Raw genomic sequence first — 25,338 nt, 5'->3', positions numbered from 1 at the left:
ATCAGAATCATGGTCGTTTTCAGATTCTGATTTAAACCCCATTTTTAGATAAGTTCCAATGCATTTATGTCATCACTCGGAAGATCATTTCAAATTTCTTCCAAATATAGTATTAATCGCTCACATGTGTAACTAAGCAAGGCCTGAAGTTCAATCTTCACACATGAAACGGGACCTTTGGTCATTTATATACCATCAATTGCTGCAAGCTTGGACTCAGAATTCTCTGCCATGATCTCCCCAAACAAACAGGACTATTACAGAGTTCCTTGCCTGCATCTCACAGGGAATGCACCGTCCTCTGTCGACCCTGTACTGGTCACACTTGGCTGACCCATGAACACATTCTCTGACATGAGGATGCCCCCACTGCCGATGCAGAGTCTGCCTGGTGGTGGCCCACTTACAGGCTTCACTTATTTGGCTACTGTGAGATGGCATCTTAATCTTTCTGTCACGCTACCTCTGATGCTAGCAGATGACGCCAAATTGGCTGACCCAGTTTTACGTTTTGCCCACGAAAGTGGTTTCCAGTCATCCGTGTGAGGTAAGGCTTTTCGGCATCAATGACTGCCTGAGAGGTTGGTGGAGCACCTCTCTCCCGCACACCCTTTGGGTCAATTGGTGGCCCTTGCTTGGTGACCTAGCCTGGCCTCAACCCTTTCCAGCTTTTTCCCTTTATTCTATTTCATTTCTTGGTTGTAATACCTTGTCTTGACTTAGCTTTTAACTACTTGTTTTTGCTGTCTTTTTTCTGGACTTTTATCTCTGTTTTATGATTGTGTTAGTCACATTAAGGCTTTCCAGTATTTGCCTTTCACCTCCTTTCTTTGATGTCTACTCCTGGTTTGACACTTAACAGATGAAGGTACTGATGACCTTGCAGTTTAGTCCCTTTCACTCCAAACTAACCAGTCCACCTGCAATGTTGGATGTGGTCACGCATCGCCATCCATAATAATGAAGTCTGGGTCGAGCACACCCCCTGAAAATATGCACATGATGAAGAGTACAGTGTCACAGTGTGGTTGGCCTGTGGGTGTACAGATGTTCCTAGCTTTCGAGGTCACTACGCCCATGCAACATTATGTCTCCTCATACCATTACACCTGGACAGCCAAAACGGTCATATTCGACAATATTCCTGGGTGCCTTGTGTATTCCCAACTCTCACCATATGAGGGTATATCCCGGATCACTACTCAGACTGTATCTGCTCTCATCTGACTGCATGACCCCCCTGCTCGTTGGACCAGTCCCTTTGCTCTTGGAACCATCGCAGATGGTGCAGTCCTGTTAAACGTGGTTACAGTAGTACCCATTGTTTGACGTGGGTCTCTTCATGACTGTCCGATAGTGTTGTGGTCATCTGCTACTGTAGTTGGCATTATATGAAAGCAGTCTCTTTGCCTGACGACCAATACGTTGCGTTCATTGACGTCTAGTTTTCTGTGCGCGACTGGGAGACCTCTGGCAACATTCTACAGCGCTTTTTCATTTGCATCGAGTAGTTAATACGCTGTGGTACTTTATCTATTTCTTCCTTAAGTGTCGTCGAGCAGCGTAGATGAAGATGAGTGTAAAAGTGGATTCATTACATCGAGATTTGCATCGATTGACAATATTACACAGAACAATGAGATTATTTCACTCATAATCCACATGTATACAAGACTATACTTGGGATCCTTAAGCTTGAACCTTCAATTAACTGTAACTTCTCGAGACGTTTATGGGAAGATGTAATCGGTCGAAAAGATATTTTGTAAGCCACTTATTCCGTGGATGATGAGTTGCATTTCCTTACGATTCTGCCAGTGAACCCATGGTATCTGTTGTATTATGTATACAATCTAATTTAAGATATTGTATGCTTGTTGTTGATTCCAATGGCTTACTACCAGTAGTGTAAACAAACAGCAATGGACCTCGTCACCTCTTTATATACAAAATATGTTATATTTATTTCCAGACAGTCCGCCGGCCGAAGTGGCCGAGCGGTTCTAGGCGCTACAGTCTGGAACCGCGCGACCGCTACGGTCGCAGGTTCGCATCCTGCCTCGGGCATGGAGGTGTGTGATGTCCTTAGGTTAGTTAGGTTTAAGTAGTTCTAAGTTCTAGAGGACTGATGATCTCAGAAGTTAAGTCCCATAGTGCTCAAAGCCATTTGAACCATTTTGAACCAGACAGTTCAAAAAATGGCTCTGAGCACTATGGGACTTAACATCTGAGGTCATCAGTCCCCTAGTACTTAGAACTACATAAACCTAACTAACCTAATGGCTTCACACACATCCATGCCCGAGGCAGGATTCGAACCTGCGACCGTAGCGGTCACGCGGTTCCAGACTGAAGCGCCTAGAACCGCTCGGCCACACCGGCCGGCGAACCAGACAGTCCCAACATCAGTCCTGTGAAGTTCTTATTCCTGCATTTCGCTACAACTTACTGGCTTTGCAACCAACTATACAATCGTCTACATCTGCACTTAAACATGTACTCTACACGCCACTGCGCAGTGCATAGTGGAAGGTACATTGTAGCAGTACTATCGATTTTCTTTCCTATTTCACTCTCAGATACCGACTGAGGAAACAAAATGACAGTCTTTATGTATCTGTACTCAATCTAATCCCTCTTATGATCACTACGCCGGATATACGATGGTGGTGACATAATGGAGTCTGTCCTCGTTGACTGCATTTTCCGTCAACAGTGTTTCGTGAGAAATACGTCGTCTTTTCCCAGACCTTTCTCCATTACATACTGATGTGTTAAAGTGATACATATATTAAGTGACACTTGTAGCAAAGCTCCTTATTTCTGTTTTTTTTTTCTTTTTTGTGTCTGTGTTTCACTTTTTCATTTCGTGTCCACACCAAATGCATACAGCACACGTTGGTTGTGCGTCTATGTAAGAGCAGCCATATCCTGTAAGAAGGGCTACCACCTCCTATACAACTTCGTGTGGAAGAAAAAACCCAGGACTGCACTTAGAATTTGTATCAAGCTTCCAATACTGTCTATCCAAGTGTAGGATAGTGTTGTGTGCTATGGGATCCCTACCAGAAAGGTTTCGTAGAGAAGGACACGGCCAATTTAGATCCAATCCTTACCTACCCTAAGAGGAAGAAATGATCGTCGTAATAAAATAAGAGAAATCAGTGCTTGCACCGGGAGATTTAAGTGTTCGTTTTCCGTGCACTGTTCAAGGGTGGTTCGATGAACCGTCCACCAAGCACTTCATTGTTAATTGTAGAGTAATCATGTAGATGTAGATGCAGACATATCCCACACTTATGCTTCTTCTGCCATAAACGTCCCACAGTACATTATGTTATACGAGGACACCACCTGTATGAGTTTGTGTTATCGATTTAAAACTGTAGGCAGACAGAACATAGTTGATAACCTTTACTGAGTCTTGATTGTCTGGAAGGTGTACTTCACCACCAGTCAACTTTCTTGTGTCCTTAGTACTCCAGTAGACAAATTTCTGAACGGAATCTTTAATATGGGAATTGTTTAAGTCTGCTCGACAACGTCCCTTTAGGTATCATCCATCTCGACATAGAATTTCGATTCATGGTATATCGCTTTAACAAGGTTCTGGACTGAGAAAAAATTTTCCCCAGCTTTAATAAAGCATTTATGCACAATACCTATGTCATCTGTTTTCGAGTCTGTGTTAAAAAAGATCTACCCTGTATTGGTCAACGTTTTTTTAAAAGTAAAGTATGCTACATGTTGCATTTTGTACAGAAATCAAACAACTTTTTTAGTAGAGTATTGCAGTGTAGTACTGCTTCCTACCATTAACAATTGTTCCGTTAAAATTTCAGCTCTCTACAAGACATACACTTCCTGCTGATACTGAAATGCAATTTTCTTACTACTCCAGCAGAACAATAGAATCAGATGCGTTACATAGATTTCCACACAGTTTATAGGCAAACAATTAAAACTATGGTCACATAAATAATAGTTTATAACCTTTTCTCGGCCTTTATTGTCTGGGAAGTGTACTTCAACACCACCCAAACTTTAGTGTGTTCTTATTACTCTAGTAGACCAATTGCAGAACGATATTAGTACTACATATCGCAATTCGAGAATATCCCTGCTTTTGATGATATTGTGGAGAACAGCGCCTCAGATTTAGAACAAGAAATTTTTCTCCGTCTTTATTAATATTACACTTACGTGCAATAGTACGTTATACTTGTTGTTTAAGGCGATGATAGTCTTCTACGAGTAGCTGTTACGATAGTTGCGGCAGTAGATTCACTACAATACCCATTTTAATGTCGTCAGTTCCACATTGTAGCAGGAGTGTATTTCTTTGTTTAAGTAACGCGCTACGGTAATAGTTAAACATTAAATCATGGGACACTGACAGGTGCTCACTGGCTGTTAGATAGCATCATCGTTCTGACGATTCATTGGCAGCAGCACGACACTACGCATTAGCATGGTTAGGCAGGTGCAGTTGCAAGTGACGTGCTATGGCAGTATTTGCGTGGTGCTCGGAGAAGAAATCCAAAACACCAACTTATCTTTTATGTCCCTCATCTTTGAAGTATCGTGTAAACTGATGTGCACCTAGTAAATACCATCGAATCCATCATTTTTATGCAAGTACATGAACCTACGATCACTCTCCTCCAAAATCAGTCAACTTTGCGACACACTTTACAACAGAATCAGTGTCCTCTTCTTGTCCAGTTACCTTTCTACTGCAGAAACGAAAAGCTGAAGATGTCCCCCTACGTTTCACCTCCACCCCCCCCCCTCCTCTACCCCAATGAAACAGACGAGACTGGACATGTGTCAACAATTTCTTTTGTGTTTTGAGTGTGAGGTTACGGGTTCCTTTATAAAATTGTGACAGGTGATGAAAGTGTTCACAGCTATATTTTCTCAATTATGACATCACCAGGCAAAGTCATGCGCACAGTGTTCTGGGATGTTCAGGGTGGCCGGCCAGAGTGGCCGAGCGGTTCTAGGCGCTACAGTCTGGAACCGCGCGACCGCTACGGTCGCAGGTTCGAATCCTGCCTCGGGCATGGGTGTGTGTGACGTCCTTAGGTTAGTTAGGTTTAAGTAGTCCTAAGTTCTAGGGGACTGATGACCTCAGAAGTTAAGTCCCATAGTGCTCAGAGCCATTTGAACCATTTTTTTGTTCAGGGTGTGATGCATTTGTAATTCATGCCTAAAGGCACCACCATAAACTACGAAAGGTACTGCGACACCCTCATAAAACTGAAAGCACGAATTCTAAAATTGCCTCCACAAACTGAGCACCCATTCCATCATCATAACAATGTAAGACCACACACGAGCGCTGAGACATCTGCGACGCCTTAGGTTCACTGTTAACAGATCGTCTTCCATACCCGACTTGGCTCCATCCTATTTTTATCCGTTTCCAAAACTTAAAACACCTTGGAGGGGTCGGCCGGAGTGGCCGAGCGGTTCTAGGCGCTCCAGCCTGGAACCGCGCGACTGCTACGGTCGCAGGTTCGAATCCTGCCTCGGGCATGGCTGTGTCTGATGTCCTTAGGTTAGTTAGGTTTAAGTAGTTCTAAGTTCTAGGGGACTGATGACCTCAGACGTTAAGTCCCATAGTGCTCAGAGCCATTTGAACCATTTGATCCTTGGAGGGCGTCGCATTGATAGTGATGAAGCTGCTTAAGCAGACGTGATATTGTGGCTCTGTAAACGGAGTCAGACATCCTACAGCAACACATTGGTCTCTCGTTGGGAGAAGTGTGTTCGTCGCCAGCGTGACTACGTTGAGAAATAAATATGTAGACATAAGGAATAGAGCTGTAGATTTTTAATAACGTTGGTTTTATTTAAAAAGATTTAATAGTTTTCACATTAAAAATCGGAGGCATTACTTTTTAGTTCGCCCTCGTAGTCTTTTTCTTCTGATACTATGTTCTGGGTTTGGGTATTACTTGTAGTTCTCGTAACTTTCAGTGCTCAGCACCAGACTAAGCGAAGTGACGCCTTGACGTTTCATCCGATGCGAACATACCTCTGTTTGACAGTGTCCTTCCTTTCCGTTCAGTGATGATCGTTGTGAATCGACCTTTACTTCTGCCATAGCACAGAGGAACAGTGAGTTCTATCTGCTAATGTATTCTTTGACTCGTCCAGCATCGTCGTCAACGACGAGGCCTTCGATTGTTGTCGGTGAGTGGCGCGGAAGCGATGCGTACGGCGAGCAGTGTGTAGCGCGTGTGAGCGCTGCCGCTGGTTCCGGCTGCTGCCCGGGGCTAAACCGTTAGGCAGCTCTCATTGTGCACGCCTAGCGGGACTCGGGTGACGCAGCCACGCGACGCGATGCGACGCCAAAATCCTCAATCGGCGCATATTGTCAGGGGCCATTGTCAGCCTCAAGCCTGCAGCGATGCATTCCCTTTGGTGCTGCTATCGTGCAAAAAACAATGCGCTATCTGAGACGTACGTTTCCTTATGCACTTCTATGTGTCTTGATTAGAGCTAACTGATTTCCGACAAGGGCAGTGTCCTGTTAAATGACTCACTCTCAACATAGCTGAATCCTACTTCACGTAAATATTTGACTTTTGGAGAAGATCGTAGGCAATATACCAGCATTTGCACAGTGCAATGGTAAGGAAATTTCAAAATTCAGTAGTTCAAGGTACCCGTTAATAAACGTTGCAATTCTCTTTGGAATTTTATTTTCGATTTACTGGTTTTGAGTTCGCCCATATTATGACTTTTATTAGCATTGTTACTTATGTCAAATTGAAGTAATCAAAGGGTAACGCTAAATGCATTACTGCATATTCTTTTTCCAGTACAGAAATTACTTAATACTTTGAAGTGATATGAAGTAAAATTCTGAAACTGTAGTAAATAATCGCCGTATCTGTAACGATATGAATGAGATCCCACTGACTCTGCAAAGACATATATCTTCTCTATTTCTTAATCCAATCGTATTTCGGCGTTTCTCTCCATCATCAGTGTTTCTTAACTTTGTTTCATACTTGACAGTTTCAGAAATATATTTCAAAAACAATAGTGATGGTATCATATGAGTGTCAGATCTGCTGTTTTGGATGTCACTACTGCGATTTGAAATTTCTACCCAGAAATTACTATAACATTTTTTTAAATTCTGTACAACCTTCATAAAGGAAAGTATTGTTGAACATTTACATGACGAGCTGCAGAGGTAGAATGTATAGATGTTCTTGAATGTAACACAATATAATAATAAGCAATACAGTAAAACAGAGATTAAGTTACTAAAACTAAGAGTTAGTAGAAAGAGTAGGCTTAGTTTTCATATGTTGTTATTGCTATTATTACCCAATATATACATTTTTTCTTTCATGTATGAAAGACCCCCTATTTTTTACACAAAAGAACAAAACAAGTTTGAGTAAATAACTGTAGAAGAAAGCTTTTTTTCCTAAAATAATTGCATTTTATTCCTATCGATATTTGTGCAAACACTATTATTGGAAAGCATCAAAAAACAATGAATCCATATAAATTTATGAGGATTTATGTAAACGACATACTAAAAGTATAAAATATTTCCATAGGTAAATTTCGTACCATATAAATTAACCAAAAATCTTAATATTTAACTCAATTAAAAAATTTGCAATGGACAACAGTTAATCACTTTTACAACGAGTACAAATCCGAAATTTCAGTAGTGTAGGAAGAAGGAAACAAAATAAATCATATGGCGAAAGCATTATCATTTAGGAAATTCTACATGACTGTGACCCCTAACAATAATAATAATAATAATAATAATAATAAAGTTATCTACTTTATTTCGTCGCTGGTCTACGCTTCAGCGACATTGACAGGAAAATTTAAAAACATTTTGTTCCAAAAGGGGCTCATGATTAATGACAATTAGGCGAAGAATGTAAACGAGCTTAAGTGAAACGACTGAGCCAAGATGATTTCGTCACATGCTTGTTTAGGTTTATGGCGGTTTCTTAGCAGCTGATCGAGGCATGAACAACCAGCAGATGAGTTTGAAACATCGTGACAGACTTCCCCAGTACGCAGCGACTTAGTTTGTACCGCAGCACCTGAATCAGTTGACAGGGCCTTGAAGCGTACTCGGATGGCTCAACTGGTATAAGTATAGTCCGGTTAGACGAAAAATATCCAGACTGTGATATGAAGAACATCATTAGAACAATATACTGAACGAGGTGATGCAATGGTTCGTATTCGAAGGAGTGGGGATCAAAGCCCAGTCCAGGAATCCACAGTTAGGTTCCCGTGGTTCCTTTAAATCGCATTCCGTTAGAGCTGGGATTGTTGTTTCAGTGGGACCACAGCTGTCTTCCGACCTAACGTCAGCCATTTGAACTAATACTCCACTTCTAATAACATGACATGGATTTTAGAATTCTTTCGTCGTACGAAAACGTGTATTGAAATTGATACAAAGACGTATGAGACATAATTTGGAAAATGCTTTCATCTATTTCCACTTGCCGTTTCTTCTAGATTTGAGACATCCGTTTAACCTCAGCATAAGTATAAGTATTTCCTCGCACCATGTGGCGGACTGGTGATTCAACCAGTCCACATCATAGAAGTGGAGGTTCATCATCCGTAAGGCGTTTGTCAGGAAAACAGTCGTTCACGTCTGGAAAGTGTGAGCTGATGCGGTCCCCTTCTTCCAGTGTATCCATAATAATTATTAAAGCGTCTTCCCCAATTACGATATACTAAGCGTTGTTCCCGGGAACTGAAAGTGCTCGCGAAATCTTCGCCATAGACTGTAACAAGTCTACGATGAATGTCACGTGATCTGACATTTTCCACCTGCAAAATCAGAAACATGCCTCCTCACCATCGTTGCTCTAACTATCGAGGGAACGATTGTGTCAATTGTAGTTGGGGAGTAAACCCGGTTTGTAACTGTGTGATAAGCAAGCTTAGTCCGTGATGATGATACAAACTCTCAGGGACAATGGAATATGGTAAATGTATCAATTTTACCAAAGAGAGCGTGGTCCAGAAACGACCGGGTGGAAAGTTATTAGCGAAAATGGATTTAATATCTCTGACAGTGGAATACATGTACCGGTAATGTTGTTGCTAAGATAGGCATCTTTCAGTGATGGTAGAGTATACCAAAAACAGAATATCTAGTAAATATGGGCTCTAAAATGCATACCGTAAAAACTATGAGCACTTGTTCATCTTCACTACCGTGAAACACGTCTTATGAGCTGAATAAGCGCCTATAGCTCTTAAGATAGGTATTTTAGAGCCCATGTTCACGAACATTTTTTCTTTTATTGGTCTATACTACCTCCTCAAAGAATATGGAATCCAAACAGCTTGCAGTAGAAGAGATGTTTTCACAAAGTTACATTTGGAAAATGACTCATGGGTTTTAAGGTAAGCGTTTTAAAGCCTACGTTTTCTAGAATTTTTGTTCTTGTTTTGGTCCATACTAACACTTCTGTAACTTGCCTACCCTATAATAATAGCAACAATATTACCGGTACATGTTGAGTTGTAAAAGTACCGTAGGCTACTGTAGACAATTGTAAGCAAGCGTGGACTACAGTAGTTTTCCTAGTAGCTTTCGTCAGTGAAAGTCATACTCACGTCACCTGTATGATAGGTCTGCTACATACCTATCGCGCGTTACCTCATAACGATATCTTTCTTTAGATATGCGACCAGTGTCTTGCTAGATTCTCCTAAAAACCGGACGTCGTGAACCGTCTAGAAACTAAGTAAGGATATATAAAGGGCCAGGAAACCTGTGGAACATTTTTGTTCTACATAGTTATCCACCTGTCTACTACTTAAAAGTAAACAGTATGCAGAGCAAAATTTTAATTGTCAATGATCAAGTCACGTTCTACTCGAAAACTGTTGATTGTTAATGCGAAACAGAGGGATGCTGTACCAGAAATACATAAAACAAGACAGATTTCTCACATAGAGCTACAAAGCGCAATTTACGCATCAAACAGGCAAAATAAAATAACACAAAACAAAAATATATCAGAATGTTCTATTGAATACAAAATAACAGTAATTATATACACACATCAAACAAAGTTTTGCTTCACCCCGGTTCCCAGAACTCCTGAAGACAGACGTTGACTGTAGATATTGTATCACAGACACAGTTCCTTTGACTCTGCAGAGATGTCACTAAACCTGCAGAAAGATGTAAACAACCATGCATGAGCAGCGCCTATTAGACGTAGGGGATCCGACAGCCGATCAGTTCCAGTCATTCCACCAGGAAGGAGGTACACGGCTCGTGTTGTCTGTATTTCAACCATGCCTAGACAGTCGATACCGCGGTTCGATCGCGTCCGCATAGTTACTTTGTGCCAGGAAGGACTCTCAATAAGGTAAGTGTCCGGGCGTCTCGGAGTGAACCAAAGCGATGTTGTTCGGACATGGAGGAGATACAGACAGAGGAACTGTCGATGACATGCCTCTCTCAGGCCGTCAAAGGGCTACTACTGCAGAGGATGACCGCTACCTACGGATTGTAGCTCGGACGAACCCTGACAACAACGCCACCCTCTTAAATAATGCTTTTCGTGCAGCCACAGATCGTCGTGCTGCGACTCAAACTGTGCGGAATAGGCTGCATGATGAGCAACTTCACTCCAAACGTCCATGACAAGGTCCATCTTTGCAACCACGACACCATGCAGTGCAGTACAGATGGGCCCAACAACATGCTCAATGGTCCGCTCAGGATTGGCATCACGTTCTCTTCACCGATGAGTGTCGCGTATGCCTTCAACCAGACAATCGTCAGAGACGTGTTTGGAGGTAACCCGGTCAGGCTGAACGTCTTAGACACACTGTGCAGCGAGTGCAGTAAGATGGAGGTTCCCTGCTGTTTTGGGTGGCATTATTTGGGGCTGACGTACGCCGCTGGTGGTCATGGAAGGCGCCGTAACGGCTGTACGATACGTGAATGCCGTCCTCCGACCGATAGTGCAACCATATCGGCAGCATATTGGCGAGGCATTCGTCTTCATGGACGACAACTCGCGCCCCCAACGTGCACATCTTGTGAATGACTTCCTTCAGGATAACGACATCGCTCTACTAGAGTGGCCAGCATGTTCTTCAGACATGAACCCTATCTAACATGCCTGGGATAGAGTGAAAAGAGCTGTTTCCGGACTACGTGACCCATCAACCACTCTGAGGGATCTACTCCGAATCGCCATTGAGGAGTGGGGCAGTCTGGACAAAGAGTGCCATGATGATGTGGGCACTGCTACGTAATGCGAAACTGACCACTACATGCGACGAGTGGTGGGCCCGCTGGTATAAAAGGAGGCAGGAAATATTGTGTTGTCAATAGAAAATTAGTAACAGCAGGATGGGTCGCTCAGAAGGCCTCAGTGGCTTCGACTGTGAGCTACTCATTGGATTTAACCTGAGTAACAAATACATCAAGGAAATTTAAACCCTTCTAAACCTGCCCAAGTCGACCGTTGATTTGATTTTGAAATGGAAACGTGAAAGAACAACCACAATTAAACCAATACCAGGCACACCTTATGTACTGACAGACAGCGACCGTCGAGTACTGCGCAGGGTGGTTGTAAAACAGCCGGCCGCGATGGTCTAGCGGTTCTGGCGCTGCAGTCCGGAACCGCGGGACTGCTACGGTCGCAGGTTCGAATCCTGCCTGGGGCATGGGTGTGTGTGATGTCCTTAGGTTAATTAGGTTTAAGTAGTTCTAAGTTCTAGGGGACTTATGACCTAAGATGTTGAGTCCCATAGTGCTCAGAGCCATTTGAACCATTTTTTTGTTGTAAAACATCGCACGAAATCAGCGTAAGGAATCACTCGTGTGTTTCAAAGCGCTGCCAGATATCCAAGTAGCACAACGACAGTGCGAAGGGAGTTAAAAAGAATTGTTTACAATCGTCGAGCAGCTCCTCTTATACCAAACATTAGTAAGTCAGTGCTAGGCGAAGCTTGAGGTTATGTAAGATTCGACGTCACTGGAGAGTCGATGACTGGAAAAAGAGTGATTTGGAGTGATGACATACTCTGTACCTTGCAGCAGTCTGATGGAAGGGTAAGGTTTGGCGTATGCCTGGAGAACGTTGCTCGCCAGCATGTGTAGGGCCAACAATGAAGCACGCAGAAGGTAGTGTTACGCCAAGGGGGTATTTTCGTGGTTTGGGTGTGTTCCAATTGCTGCGCTTAAGAAAACGCTAAATGTGGAAGGATATGAACACATTTTACTGAGTAGAGTAAATCAACGTTTCGCAGACGAAGATTGCATCAATGTAGTAATGTACCCTGTCGTAAAATAGCGTCTGTGAGATTGGTTTCTGGACAATAATAATCCTTAAATAGAATGGCCTACCCGGAGTCCGTACCTGAACATCTTCAAGATGAGTAAGAACGTCAATTTCGGTCCATAGCCCAGTGCCCAACAGTACTACCTTCTCTGTTTTCGGTTCTTGAGTAAGAATTGTCCGCTAACATGTGTCCATGTGGTTTACACAGTACGTATAAAACTCAGCCCATGCAGAACTCATGTGGTTATAGACGATCATAAGAGTTAGTGCCTTTCAGTTTAAAGAATCCCTTCGACCACTAATCTCTTCCTCTGAAAATAACTTTGGAATAAATATTAGAAGTTCACTTAAACTGGACTGAACTCATAGCTTGTGAATCTGCAAGAGAAGTTTGTGCAATCACCATTCTCGAGCGGTACGACCCTGTCCTGTGAGGAGTTGCACATGAGAGCTCACGCCAACCACAATTGGTGATGAACGCTTGTGTGCAACTGTTTTAGTGCGTTCGTCATTTCGCCCACATCACTATATGGCCTGGGGAAATGTCTTGGATAGGTACAGACAAGCGTAGAGAACATCACACATTCTGTATTCTTTATTTTCAACTAAATTACTGGAGCCCTTGTTACTAGTCTTAGACCTTAATACTTCTCACTGAACAACATTGCAGAAATACTCGTTCTCAACGAAGCTAACTCGACTGCGTCCCACCCCATAATACTTCTTTCCTGAAACTCTTTGTATTGCGGGGACATAACAGTGGAAAGATCTTCTGAAACCTTACAGACGTTACGTACGCTTCCTACTTCAGCCAGCCTCCACCAAAATTTCAATCTCTTCCATAACTACTTCAATGTCGCAAACAGCCAAAGTTGCAAAGTAGCTCTGTTTATTACTCGATGATGACTAGCATCGGGTTTCTAGTCATAACACATTCTCAATTCATCCATCCAATCAGAATAGATATTACTCCACATGTCAAAAAATTATGACAATCGTTATCCAAAGGAGTACAATGCAAGTGATGATGATCACTTGCTTTGCACTCCTTTGGATGATTGTCATGATTTTTTGCTTTATGGAGTAATATCTACTCTGACTGGATGGATGATCTGAGAATGGGTTATGAATAAAACCCGCAAATAGTCACCATCAAATAATAAAAAGAGTTATTTTTCAACTTTGGCTGTTTGTCATATTGAAATAGTACCACAAGTTGCTGACCCTTCAACATCCCAGCATACTGTAAACCCGTTTTCATAACTGTCTGCATTATCTCGATTCAGACTGGTCTCATTACCCTCCACCGTAACCGCAAAACCCTACACAGAAACAGACTGTCTTCTCATTCTTAGGCGTCACTTCAACCTTCCAGCTTGTCATTATCGAATGCATTTCAGACGAGCCTGACACTGTCTCAAGAATTAGTAATACACGGCCTCACAAAAAAGTGAGGCATGCAGAACACCTGGTCGATTATCAATGTAATTTCGTACACGTACACATCATAGTTAGGTACGTAAATGATTAGAGTCTCAACTCTCTGTGGTAAGTAGAACGACAATCAGTGTGTATTAGTGTAGTTAGTGTTGCTACCAGGCCAGATAGAGCAACTACGGAGCGTAAACAGTGTCAGATGTTGAATAATCTGTGTGAAGCACACAGAGGTGCCGTGTACTCGTTTGAGACAGCGTTATGACCACGGGTTAGAAAGGAGCCTCATTGTGGGTCTTGATTTGGTCTACTTGACGAATCGTGCAGTGTCCAGATTTGTCGGGCATTCGGAAGTGACAGTGGTCGGGTGGTGGACTACGAGGGAATGTGAGGGCAGTCGTACCCGTCGTCAAGGTTCTGGTCTATTACGTCTGACCGCCACAAAGGAGGATAGCCGTACTGTGCACCAAGCACCTCATAGTCCCTTCACAACTGTGTCTGCCATCCGACAACAAGCAATGCACTCCTTGAAACAATCTGTGTCGTCTGGTATCATTGGTAGGAGTCTAGAAGCAGCTGGACTATTGAGCACCGTTTCGTGCGCAGGCGACCGTAAACACTACAACACAAATTGCAGCGTCTGGAGTGGTACTGAATAATGGTGTCGCATTGTGTTCAGTGAGGAATCGTGGCTCAACACTACCCCGGGCAATCGTCGACGGAGAATATGGTGGCGACCAGAGGAGAGGCTCCATTTCAAATGTTTTGGAGATGCACAGTTGTATTACTCCTGGCGTCAAAGTGTGGGGAACCATGGGGTATGACATCGGGCCACGATTGTTACTAATTAGGAGAACTCTAGCGGCACAACGTGACGACATGGACATCTTTCCTCCTAACGCGCTACCTCTCATGCTACACTATCGTGGCGCCATTTTTCAGCAAGACAATTCTCGTCCACACATAGTAAGTGTCTGTATTATCTTTCTGCATGATGCTGAGGTACTGCAGTTTTCAGAAAGATACCGAGAGGTGTAACCGATAGGATATGAGTCAGATCATCTCAAACTCCAGCTCCGTCCCAGTGCCAGTATCAGGGATATCAAGGACCAGCTACTACAGCTGCGGCCAGCTTGCTCCAAAAGAGGAAAAACGGCTTTTTAACACCCTTCCCAACCGAATCAATGTATCCATATAGGCGAGAGGGGAAGGGACGTCATCTTGACAAGTGGGTTCGTACTGCCAAATTATTTTCAAATTTCATTCAGTTTTGGAATCAATCCAATAAAATCACATACCCTCTCGACTCGTGAAGTTTCGATTCTTCCTCCCATGATTCACTTTCTTTGTGAGACAGTGTATCAGTAATGTGTTTTTTTCTAAAAACGTTACTACTCTCATTTCTTCTCATTATTATTATTAGTAGTAGTAGTAGTAGTAGTAGTAGTAGTAGTAGTATCATTAACATCTTCATCAAAATCGTCGTTACTCACCGCGATTATTCATGTTGATTTTAGGTCACATATTTTTCAGAGGGATACAACAACTTCTGCTGATTGAAGTCATTGTACTTGAAATAAGTCACACATGTCCTACACAACATTACCGTTTTCTGTCTACAATATTATTATATGATCAAGAAGTATCACACTCCTACTGCAACGATTTACTGTGATTAACGAAAATATGATGTTGGTTGCTGAAGATCGAAATTCACGTTCTTTTACGGTGCACGTGCAGTCGTGACTTAAAAAATGATAAATGATTTACGTTGCTAACTGTAAATTTTTTAGCATTATGTATTCGTAAATGAATCAAAAGAATATATGGAATTCGAGACGCTTGATATAGGATCTTTTGCTGAATTTTGTATTTGTATAGTTCCTTGTCCGATATGATTGAAGACCTAAAAGCCTGGTTTAACAAATAAGTAACTAAAAATAAATACACACGGTCTACAGTGATTTTATCCTCATTAATGTTCCTGGTTGATCAAAAACTAAATAAGATACTGCCGAATAGATTTTATGTCTCTTTCCCGTAATACGCTAAGTTCGCACATATTTTCCGTTTGTATAGTGTCTCAATGTTGAACAGCGGCTAGAATACGTTCTACGAACACTGCAGAGATCTATGAGCAAAGAGCATGTAGGTGTGTCGCCTAAGGCGCCATTTGCACACCTGCTACATCCTTCTAGGAAGTGTTTAATAAAACATATGAAGGGATTGCCGTTCCAAGACTTTGCACTGCAATAACTACGGATTTAACCTTGACCGCGAGAATGCATATCCCCGTGCTGAAACAACTACACGTAGCTATTTAAGCTGTTTTCTTTAGCATCAAATACAGTTTAAAGCTGTAACCTGTCATTTTAATCCACTGAACTATGTTCAGAGTTTCGTCTATTTATGGACTTTGAGATTTAGCTCACGTTTATTGTTTACTAAAAAGTTTTTCCAGCCTCTTGAATTTAAACATTTATATCAGCAAATCCTCGACTTCCGCGGTTATTGTATTTATCTTATGAATTTTTGCCTAGTTGTTTCTTCTGAAACAACAGATTCGCTGCTTCTGTTAAGCTTCTGAGGTTGTGTGCTAGTATGGCCATGGAGTAAAATATATTATAAACAATGTGTTATATGTCTATTTATCACGTCCATACGTTCATACATTTTTAATGTCTGAATATTCAGCATGGACGTCCATACGTTCATACATTTTTAATGTCTGAATTTCAGCATGGACGAAATAAGTGGTTCCAAGATAAAAAAAAAGTCACACAAACACACTGGCAGCTACATAAATAATACAGCTGATCCTCCTTGATCAGCCTCTGTCGTGACGTCATTGTTGGAGCGTCAAACAAGCTGTCATAACGATGAAATGATTCCTAAATCCATTGTATTTAATGTATTATTCATTTAGCTTGAATGCCAATTTACAGTATAATCACTGAGTTATTATTAACAAGGGGTCCGTCATGGTGTGGCAGTTTTTTAAGCATGCAAGTCTTGTTTATAGCGTGTTAAATGAACTGCGTTGATATGATGACAGTTGTTTTCCGTTTCAGGAAGTTAAAAATATAAAGTATACCACAATACCACCAAACTAAAAACATACAGGAATGGCAATGTTATGTGCAGGGTGTCCCAAAAAAAACACCGACCATGCGAGAAGTCAAACTGATCGGTTTGCAAGAAGGAACTCATATCAGGAAATGCACGACTTGCGCGCTGGAGAGCATCGAAGTCTGAGAACGAACGATTGTGACGGTTTGTTCCGATTCGTTTTGGTTCCGAATACGAAAAGTATACAACCTTTTAGCCATCTGTGTACTGCGAATGGACGACCTGAGCAGAGACGTGCAACCATTTAGCCATTGTGTACTGTGGAGGGACAACCTGAGGCTAATAACACTCCTGTCGGCAGATCTGACGCCTCTCGACTGTTTTCCGTGGGGTAATATGAAGAGTATGGTGCATGGTACACCTGTCACGTCAGCGGAGGACCTTATTTCTCGCTTCCATGGAGCAACTAAAATACTTCAAAGGCAACCACACGTATTGGTTCATACGCGTGAGGCTCAGCATCGCCGATGTACGCTCTGAATTCACGTAGGAGGTACGCAGTTCGAAGCCCGTTTTTAATGTAGACAGCGCGATGTGCTATTCATGTTCGATTTATTGACGTAATGTGGAACGCACACACATCCCTAACTTCGACGGTCTCCAGTGGACAAGCCGTGCGTTTCCGGATACGAGTTCCTTCTTGAATGTACTACGGGAGGACACACTGATTGGTTTTTCAAGAAGGAACCCATATCCAGAAATGCACAACTTATCCACTGGAGACCGTCGAAGTTAGGGATGTGTGTGCGTTCCACATTACGTCAATAAACTGAACATGAACCAGCACATCGCGCTGTCTACATTAAAAATGGGCTTCGAACTGCGTACCTCCTACGTCAATGCAGAGCTTACATCGGCGATGCTCAGCCTGACGCACATGAACCAATACGTACGGTTGCCTCTGAAGTATTTTAGTCGTTCTGTCGAAGCGAACAGTAAGGTCCTCCGCTGACGTGACAGGTGTGCCCATGCACCTTGCCCTTCATACTACTCCATATAAAACAGTCGAGGGCTCTCAGATCTGTCGACCGGAATGTTATTAATATCAGGTTGTCCATCCGCAGTACACAATGACTAAAGGGTTGCATGTCTCGGCTCAAGTTGTCCATTCGCATTACACAGATGGCTAAAAGTCTGTATGCCTTCCGTATTCATCAATTTGAACAGCATTTTGTTTAGGCGACTAAATTAAAGGTAATCGATATTTACAGGGTAGACGTTTTAATTAATTCCTGTTGATCAAAATATCACACTAAGCTGAAACTAGGTGTTTGACAGCCTAAATATTTTGAATTCCTTCTCTTGTTTGGAAACATATCTAAAATTAAGTTACGCAGTACATTCATGTCAGGTTTGGAAGGATTAGCTCGCTGAAGCTCCCCCCCCCCCCCATTACACCTATTATTTCATAGCGAATAAGAGGTGATTCTGGCTCTCAATAAGTGTTAGCAACGTTATGCTTAAGGAGGCAAACCAGGGCAGGAACTTTTTTAACCCGAATTTTTTATTGGCTTAAAATGTTCCTTAGAGAGTCTATTTTTAAGATTCATTCATGTAAACTGTGCCAAAAATATTAAATATGATAAAACCGCGATTTACTGCATGGGTGTCTGGCGCTCATGGGCACTCGAATGCGACCTATGTAATACCATAATAGCTACCGACGGAACAGGGCTCCTGTTAGTTTCGGGCAGTATCACAGAGAGCATTACTATCAACTAAAATACTATTGTCAACAAAATTTCTTTTCGTAATATGACTCGTTCATGGTAAACATTCTGAAAGCACGTCCTTGTCTCACATCTTTCTAACTTGTCATGTCGCATGTTTTTTATACGAAGTTACACGAGAGTGAAAATGGAAAACAATTGTATATGTACCGCTGGAAAAGGTTCTAAGATTAATCCCAGTCATGCAAAAAACGCGTCGATTGGTAAGCGGAAGCCAATTAATCAATATAATTTCATCAAAATGAGAGTGTTTAGACATCGGAGAGAAAAAAAAGCCAACTGTACTGTGCTGGCATTGCCAATAAAAGGTTTGTTCAGTTTCAGTATTATAAAACACAAGTTTGAACTTTAAACGCTTGTTTTTTCCGAGCAACATTTTGGCGAGAGCTATAATTCATGAAATATACATGCCATTACATTACACCTTTTTGTGACTTGAGTCGGCGTTTTTTCTATTGTAGTTCGCAGGATTTTTGCGATGTATTCTAATTCCAATTTTTGGTGAACGAATTTGTAACGGCTATTTTTTCAACAAAATTGACTTTTATTTCAAAGAACCGCTATTTAAAAAAAATTAAATAAACCTGCGTACTGCGCTAATCGCTGTTAATGTAGTGAAACTGGATGCAGATCATCTATGAAAAAAGAAAATACACGGAGGGTTCGATGATTCTCCGACGACGGCGTCGTTCTAGACGGCAAAAGCTATGGCTGGACAATGACGGGGTCGGAGACCCCCTTGTCAACTTTCAGCACAAAAGTTCCAGCAGTCGCCCCACGTGATTTGACGAAATCACGAACAACATCAATCTGGATGGCCAGATGGAGTTTTACCTACGTCTGTATGATTATTCTGCAATTTGCAGTTCAGTGCCTGGCAGAGGGTTCACCGCGCCACCGTAAAGCTATTTCTCTACTGTTCCAGTCTCAAACAGCGCGGGAAAAACGAACACTAAAATCTTTCCGTGAGTGCTCGGATTTCTCTTACTTTATTACGACGATCATTTTTCCCTATGTAGGTGGCCGTCAACAAAATATTTTCGCATTCAGAGGAGAAAGTTGGCGACTGAAATTTCACGATAAAATCCTGCCACAACGAGAAATGCCTTTCTTTTAATGACTGCCACCCACTTCGTGAGTCATATCTGTGATACTCTCTTTCCTGTTTCGCGGCACTGCAAAACGAGATCCCCTTCTTTCAATTTTTTCGATGTCCTCCGTCAGTCCTATCTGATACGAAACCCACACCTCGCAGCCGTACTGCAGAAGACGATGGACGAGCGTAGCGCAAGCAGACTCTTTACTAGAGCTGTTGCATTTTCTACATGTTTTACCAATAAAACGTAGTTTTTGCTTGCTTTCCACACAACTCTTAATGATTGTTCCAATTCAAGTTATTCCTAACTGTAATCCTGAGGTACAAGAGCGAGATGAAAAGTAATGCCTACGAAGTTTTTATGTGAAAACTCTTAACGCTTTTTTAAATAAAACATAAATTATAAAATTCTATATCGTTATTGTTCATGTCTACATACACTATGTGGTCAGAAGTATCCGTACACCACAAAAACATACGTTTTTCATATTAAGTGCACTGTGCCGCAACCTACTGCCAGGTACAATGGTTAGCACACTGGACTCGCATTCGGGAGGACGACGGTTCTATCCAGCGTCCTGCCATCCTGATTTAGGATTTCCGTGATTGCCCTAAATCGCTCCAGGAAAATGCCGGGATGGTTCCTTTGAAAGGGCACGGCCGACATCCTTCCGTAATCCGATGGCACCGATGACCTCGCAGTTTGGTCTCTTCCCCCAAACAACCTAACCCAGGTACTCCATATCAGCGACCTCAGTACTCATGGGGCGCTGCGCGGAACTCACAGACTTAGAACGTGGTCAGGTGATTGAGCGTCACTTGCGTCATACGTCTGTACGCGAGATTTCCACATTCCTGAACATCCCTAGATCCACTGTTTGCGGTGTGATGGTGAAGTGGAAACGTAAAGGGACACGTACAGCACAAAATCGTACGGGCTGACCGCGTCTGTTGACTGACAGAGACCGCCGACAGTTGAAGAGGGTCGTAATGTGTAATAGGCAGGCATTTATTCAGACCATCACACAGGAATTTCAAATTGCATCAGGATCCACTGCAAGTACTATGACAGTTAGGTGAGAAGTGAGAAAACGGATTTCATGGTCAAGCGGCTGCTTGTAAGACACACATCATGCCGGTAAATACCATACGACGCCTCGCTTGGTGTCAGGAGCGTGAACATTGGACGATTGAACAGTGGGAGAACGTTGTGTGGAGGGCCGAATCATGGTACACAATGTGGCGATCCACAGGCAGGGTGTGGGTATGGCGAATGTTCGGTGAACGTCATCTGTCAGCGTGTGTAGTGCCGACAGTGAAACTCTGAGGTGGTGGTGTTAATGGTGTGGCCGTGTTTTTCATGGTGGAGGCTTGCACCCCTTGTTGTTTTCCGTGGCACTATCACAGCATGGGCCTGTATTGACGTATTAAGCACCTTCTTGCTTCCCACTGTTGAAGAGCAATTATGGGATGGCGATTGCATCTTTCAACACGATAAAGCACCTGTTCATAATGCACGGCCTGTGGCGGAGTGGTTACACGGCAATAACATCCCTGTAATAGACTGGCCTGCACAGAGTCCTGACCTGAATCCTATAGAACACCTCTGGGATGTTTTGGAACGCTGACTTCGTGCCAGGCGTCACCAACCGACATCGATACCTCTCATCAGAGCAGCACTCCGTGAAGAATGGGATGCCATTCCCCAAGAAACCTTACAGCACCTGATTGAACGTGTCTGCGAGAGTGGAACCTTTCATCAAGGCTAAGGGTGGGCCAACACCATATTGAATTCCAGCATTATAGATGAAGGGCGCCACGAACTTGTAAGTCCGGTGTCCGGATACTTTTGATTACATAGTGTATATATTTCTCAAAATAGTCACCCTGCAAACGAACACATTTCTCCTAACGAGTGACCAGTTTGTTAATAAAGTCACTGTAGAATGTTTGACTTAGTTAGTGGAGTCTGCTTGCACCGTTTCATCACTATCAAAGTGAATTCCTCGAAGCTGTCCTTAAAGTTTTGGAAACAGATGACAATCGGGTGGGACCAGTCGGGACTGTGTAGAGAATGGTCGGTAAAAGTGAATCGAAAGCGTCGGATCTCTGCAGATGTAGCAGCGCTCGTGTGAGGTCTTAAATTGACGTGCTGAAGGAGAGGATGCTCCATGTGTGGACGAACTCATCCAATTCCAAACTCGATTACAGCATACTGCCGGCCTGGGTGCCCGAGCGGTTCTAGGCGCTACAGTCTGAAACCGCGCGACCGCTACGTTCGCAGGTTCGAATCCTGCCTCGGGCATGGATGTGTGTGATGTGTGTGTGACAATATGTGTGTGACAATATGCAGTACGAACCGATAATACTGTACGATTTATTTGCTCGTTAGTATTGAGCATTGTTACTGCGTTAGAGCCACCGTAGAATAATAACACTTTTTCGCCCAGTTTTGAACGAAATGTCACCTTCTCTGACTTGAATTCTGACTTAAAAACAGAAATGCATGCCCCCACAACAAACCCTCACAGCGTGTAATATAGATTCATACACACCTTCCACACTCCAATTTTTAATAGGTTCGAATTCCAGGGTAACCTTGGGGAAGGGGATTCCTGTTACTATATGTAGCTCTAAGAGTGTGAAATGCAACTGATGCGTGACGTTTTTCGGTGCATTTGGTTCGGAACTATGGAAGAAACTGTACGCGAAAGCACATTATAACAACGTCTGAGAATTCCAGCCGGCCGTGGTGGCCGAGCGGTTCTAAGCGCTACAGTCTGGAACCGCGCGACCGCTACAGCCGCAGGTTCGAATCCTGTCTCGGGCATGGATGTTTGTGATGTCCTTAGGTTAGTTAGGTTTAAGTAGTTCTAAGTTCTAGGGGACTGATGACCTCATAAGTTAAGTCCCATAGTGCTCAGAGCCATTTGAACCATTTTGAGAATTCCACAATCGTGCTATTCTCTTTGATGAGGTTTTGTTTTCCTGCAGACAGTGTCATCATCAGAGACCAAGCAGTTGCTCGCGTTTCGTAAAGAAGAGGAAGATTCTCATTGAAGAACCCTTCCTCACATTCTCCATTCCCTGAAATAATCCAGGAATACCACGGAAAATGGAAGCCCCTTTCCAGAACAGAAGTGGAACCTGACAAGGAAAGCAGCACACACACTACACCTGCGGTCATTTTAGGCATCTCATATGGCCCTTTTATGGGCTCAGGGTTTAAGTGACCTGAGCTATATTCTTCCTGGTGTCGTCCGAACCTTATAGCACGTGGACAAGGTAGTACCTTTATGAAAGGTACGAGAACCATATTAAGTGATAACAAATAAAACAAGCGTGTTCTCTAGAAGCACATTAATTATATATCTCCCAGTTAAACATGAAAGAAAGCCAGCTTGTCACAACAAAGAATACACAGAGTTAAGAAAAAAATGGCATATGGCACATTTCTCTAATGGAGTTCTGAAAAGTACCAGTACAAATTAAAAACCCTATAAAACATGAGATGGTCTAAAACCACCCTAAAATTACGGAGTCCAGACCACGTGTTCTTTGGACCTGAATAATTTTATATCATCTCCCAACGTGACGTGAAACTCCAACATTGGTCCAAAACTACATACCAGACATTAATACATTAGCCCTATCCGACCAAAACTACATATCACACATTAATACATCAACCCTAAGCGAAGGGCACGCCAGTGGAAATGGATATCTCCCTCTGTTGCGTCCGCAGCTCGTGGTCTAGTGGCTAGCGTTGCTGCCTCTGGATCACGGGGCCCCGGATTCGATTCCAGGCCGAGTTGGGGATTTTCTGTGCCCGGGGACTGGGTGTTTATGTTATCCTCGTCATTTCATCATCATCATTTGTAGCAATGGCTAGATTGGACTGAGTAAAAAACTGGACTGTGTAAAAATTGCAACTCTGTACGAGCGCTGATGACTGCGCAGTTGAGCGCCCTACAAACCAAACATCACCATCATCATCATCATCCCTCTGTTGCCCTGATACTTCCCAAGTCAATATACTCGTGAATGTAATTCCTGGTTGTTTGATTTAACAAATTTTAGAAAATTCAACTGAATAAAGATTATATTTCAATACGAATGACTGGAAACAACAAAATGTATCAACTACTGGTGAATCTTCCGGGCTGTGTGGTCGTGGTCCATGAGGCATTTCGTTCAGAGCGGCCCTGGGCTTTTTCAAATGTGCCTCTGGTCCCGTTGAGTCGGAAGTCGGAGAGCGCTATAAGTGCCCTGATAAGTGAATATAATCGTCAGCGATAATTCTTGTCAGAGATAAGACTTAAATATCGAACCGTCGTCTTTCAAAGATAAAACTTAGCTATCGATTCTGTAGAGCTAATGCCGATTTATCAGTAAGTTTCGTGTCTTCTTCTCTGTTAAAATTGTTCTCATTTTCATATATTTCTATCTATTCGCTATTTAGCCGTAGATTATAGTAAGTCATTGTAGATAAAATTTTGGTTTCTGAAAACTTCACTACATGTTTTCTTGACTGAAAAGTTTCATGGACCACGGCCGTACAACCCGGGAGATTCATCAGAGTCTAAGACACCTTCACTTTATGAACAAGAATCAGGACTCTGTGATACATGCCAGGCCACACAAATATAGGGCTATGTATTCTAGCTGCTGCCGACTCCATCGGCACATACACACATACACACACCACAGTATACAAGCCGCTAACGGCCGGAAGCCCAGCGGCCAAATATCGTTGTGCACCCACGAACGAGTCTCTCGTCAAAGAAAGTAGAGCCCCGATGATATAGCAGCCACAAACTTAGAGAAGTAGAATGTCATCGAGATTCAATTCGTGCGTGAATAGAGGGATGTGAAAAATGGCTCTGAGCACTATGGGACTTAACGTCTTAGGTCATAAGTCCCCTAGAACTTAGAACTACTTAAACCTAACTAACCTAAGGACATCACACACATCCATACCCGAGGCAGGATTCGAACCTGCGGCCGTAGCAGTCCCGCAGAGGGATGTGAGTGGTGATTAAATGAGGGTAGATAAAATAGATTCCTTTTCACACGTCCTATTTGCGAGTCCTGTAATTTCGGGATTCTGCTAACTCTCCTACTACTGAAACCATGAAGTGCAAAGACATGTTACAGGGTGGAATGAACATCAAACAGCACTAACCTTGGATAATTAATCTAAGTTCAGAGCCAAAATTCGATTTGTGTCTTAGCATTGTGCCACATTTTTATATCACATGCAACTTATTAAGCATAAGCTCCAATATTATTGCTGACGAATTTATTCTAAACTATAAATATACTTTATCGACATCCTTAATTCTTTAATTCAATATCTCCTATTGTAATAATAGTATTGATCGTTTGAGTACGTCAACTTACCATCAAATACATTATCACAGGGAGTATCTTCGTCGTAGTTGCCAAACGGAGAGCTGAATCTGTAACAATGCAGGCATTAACATTAGAAAATGAAACTTAAAGGAAAACAGAATAGTCACTGTCATGAGATAGCAACAAGATAATTCATTCTCACAGAAAATTTAGAAAGCTTAAAAAAGCAGACTCAGTGGTTAAACAGTTGTGCAATCAA

At 42.6% G+C, this 25,338-nt stretch overlaps 1 long non-coding RNA gene across 1 annotated transcript in view; it reads right to left on the bottom strand.

Annotated features, from left to right (window-relative positions):
- The window catches only part of LOC126184852 (uncharacterized), a 327,971-nt gene that overhangs the window by 116,852 nt on the left and 185,781 nt on the right, over positions 1 to 25,338 (bottom strand). The window contains exon 2 of the long non-coding RNA XR_007536893.1: positions 25,128 to 25,186. This is a non-coding gene — a long non-coding RNA (uncharacterized LOC126184852). The remainder of the gene's footprint in view (positions 1 to 25,127; positions 25,187 to 25,338) is intronic.

Source organism: Schistocerca cancellata, chromosome 4 (genome assembly GCF_023864275.1).
Source record: "Schistocerca cancellata isolate TAMUIC-IGC-003103 chromosome 4, iqSchCanc2.1, whole genome shotgun sequence".
Classification (NCBI taxonomy): Eukaryota; Metazoa; Arthropoda; class Insecta; order Orthoptera; family Acrididae; genus Schistocerca; species Schistocerca cancellata.
This window is presented reverse-complemented; position numbering and strand designations above follow the sequence as displayed.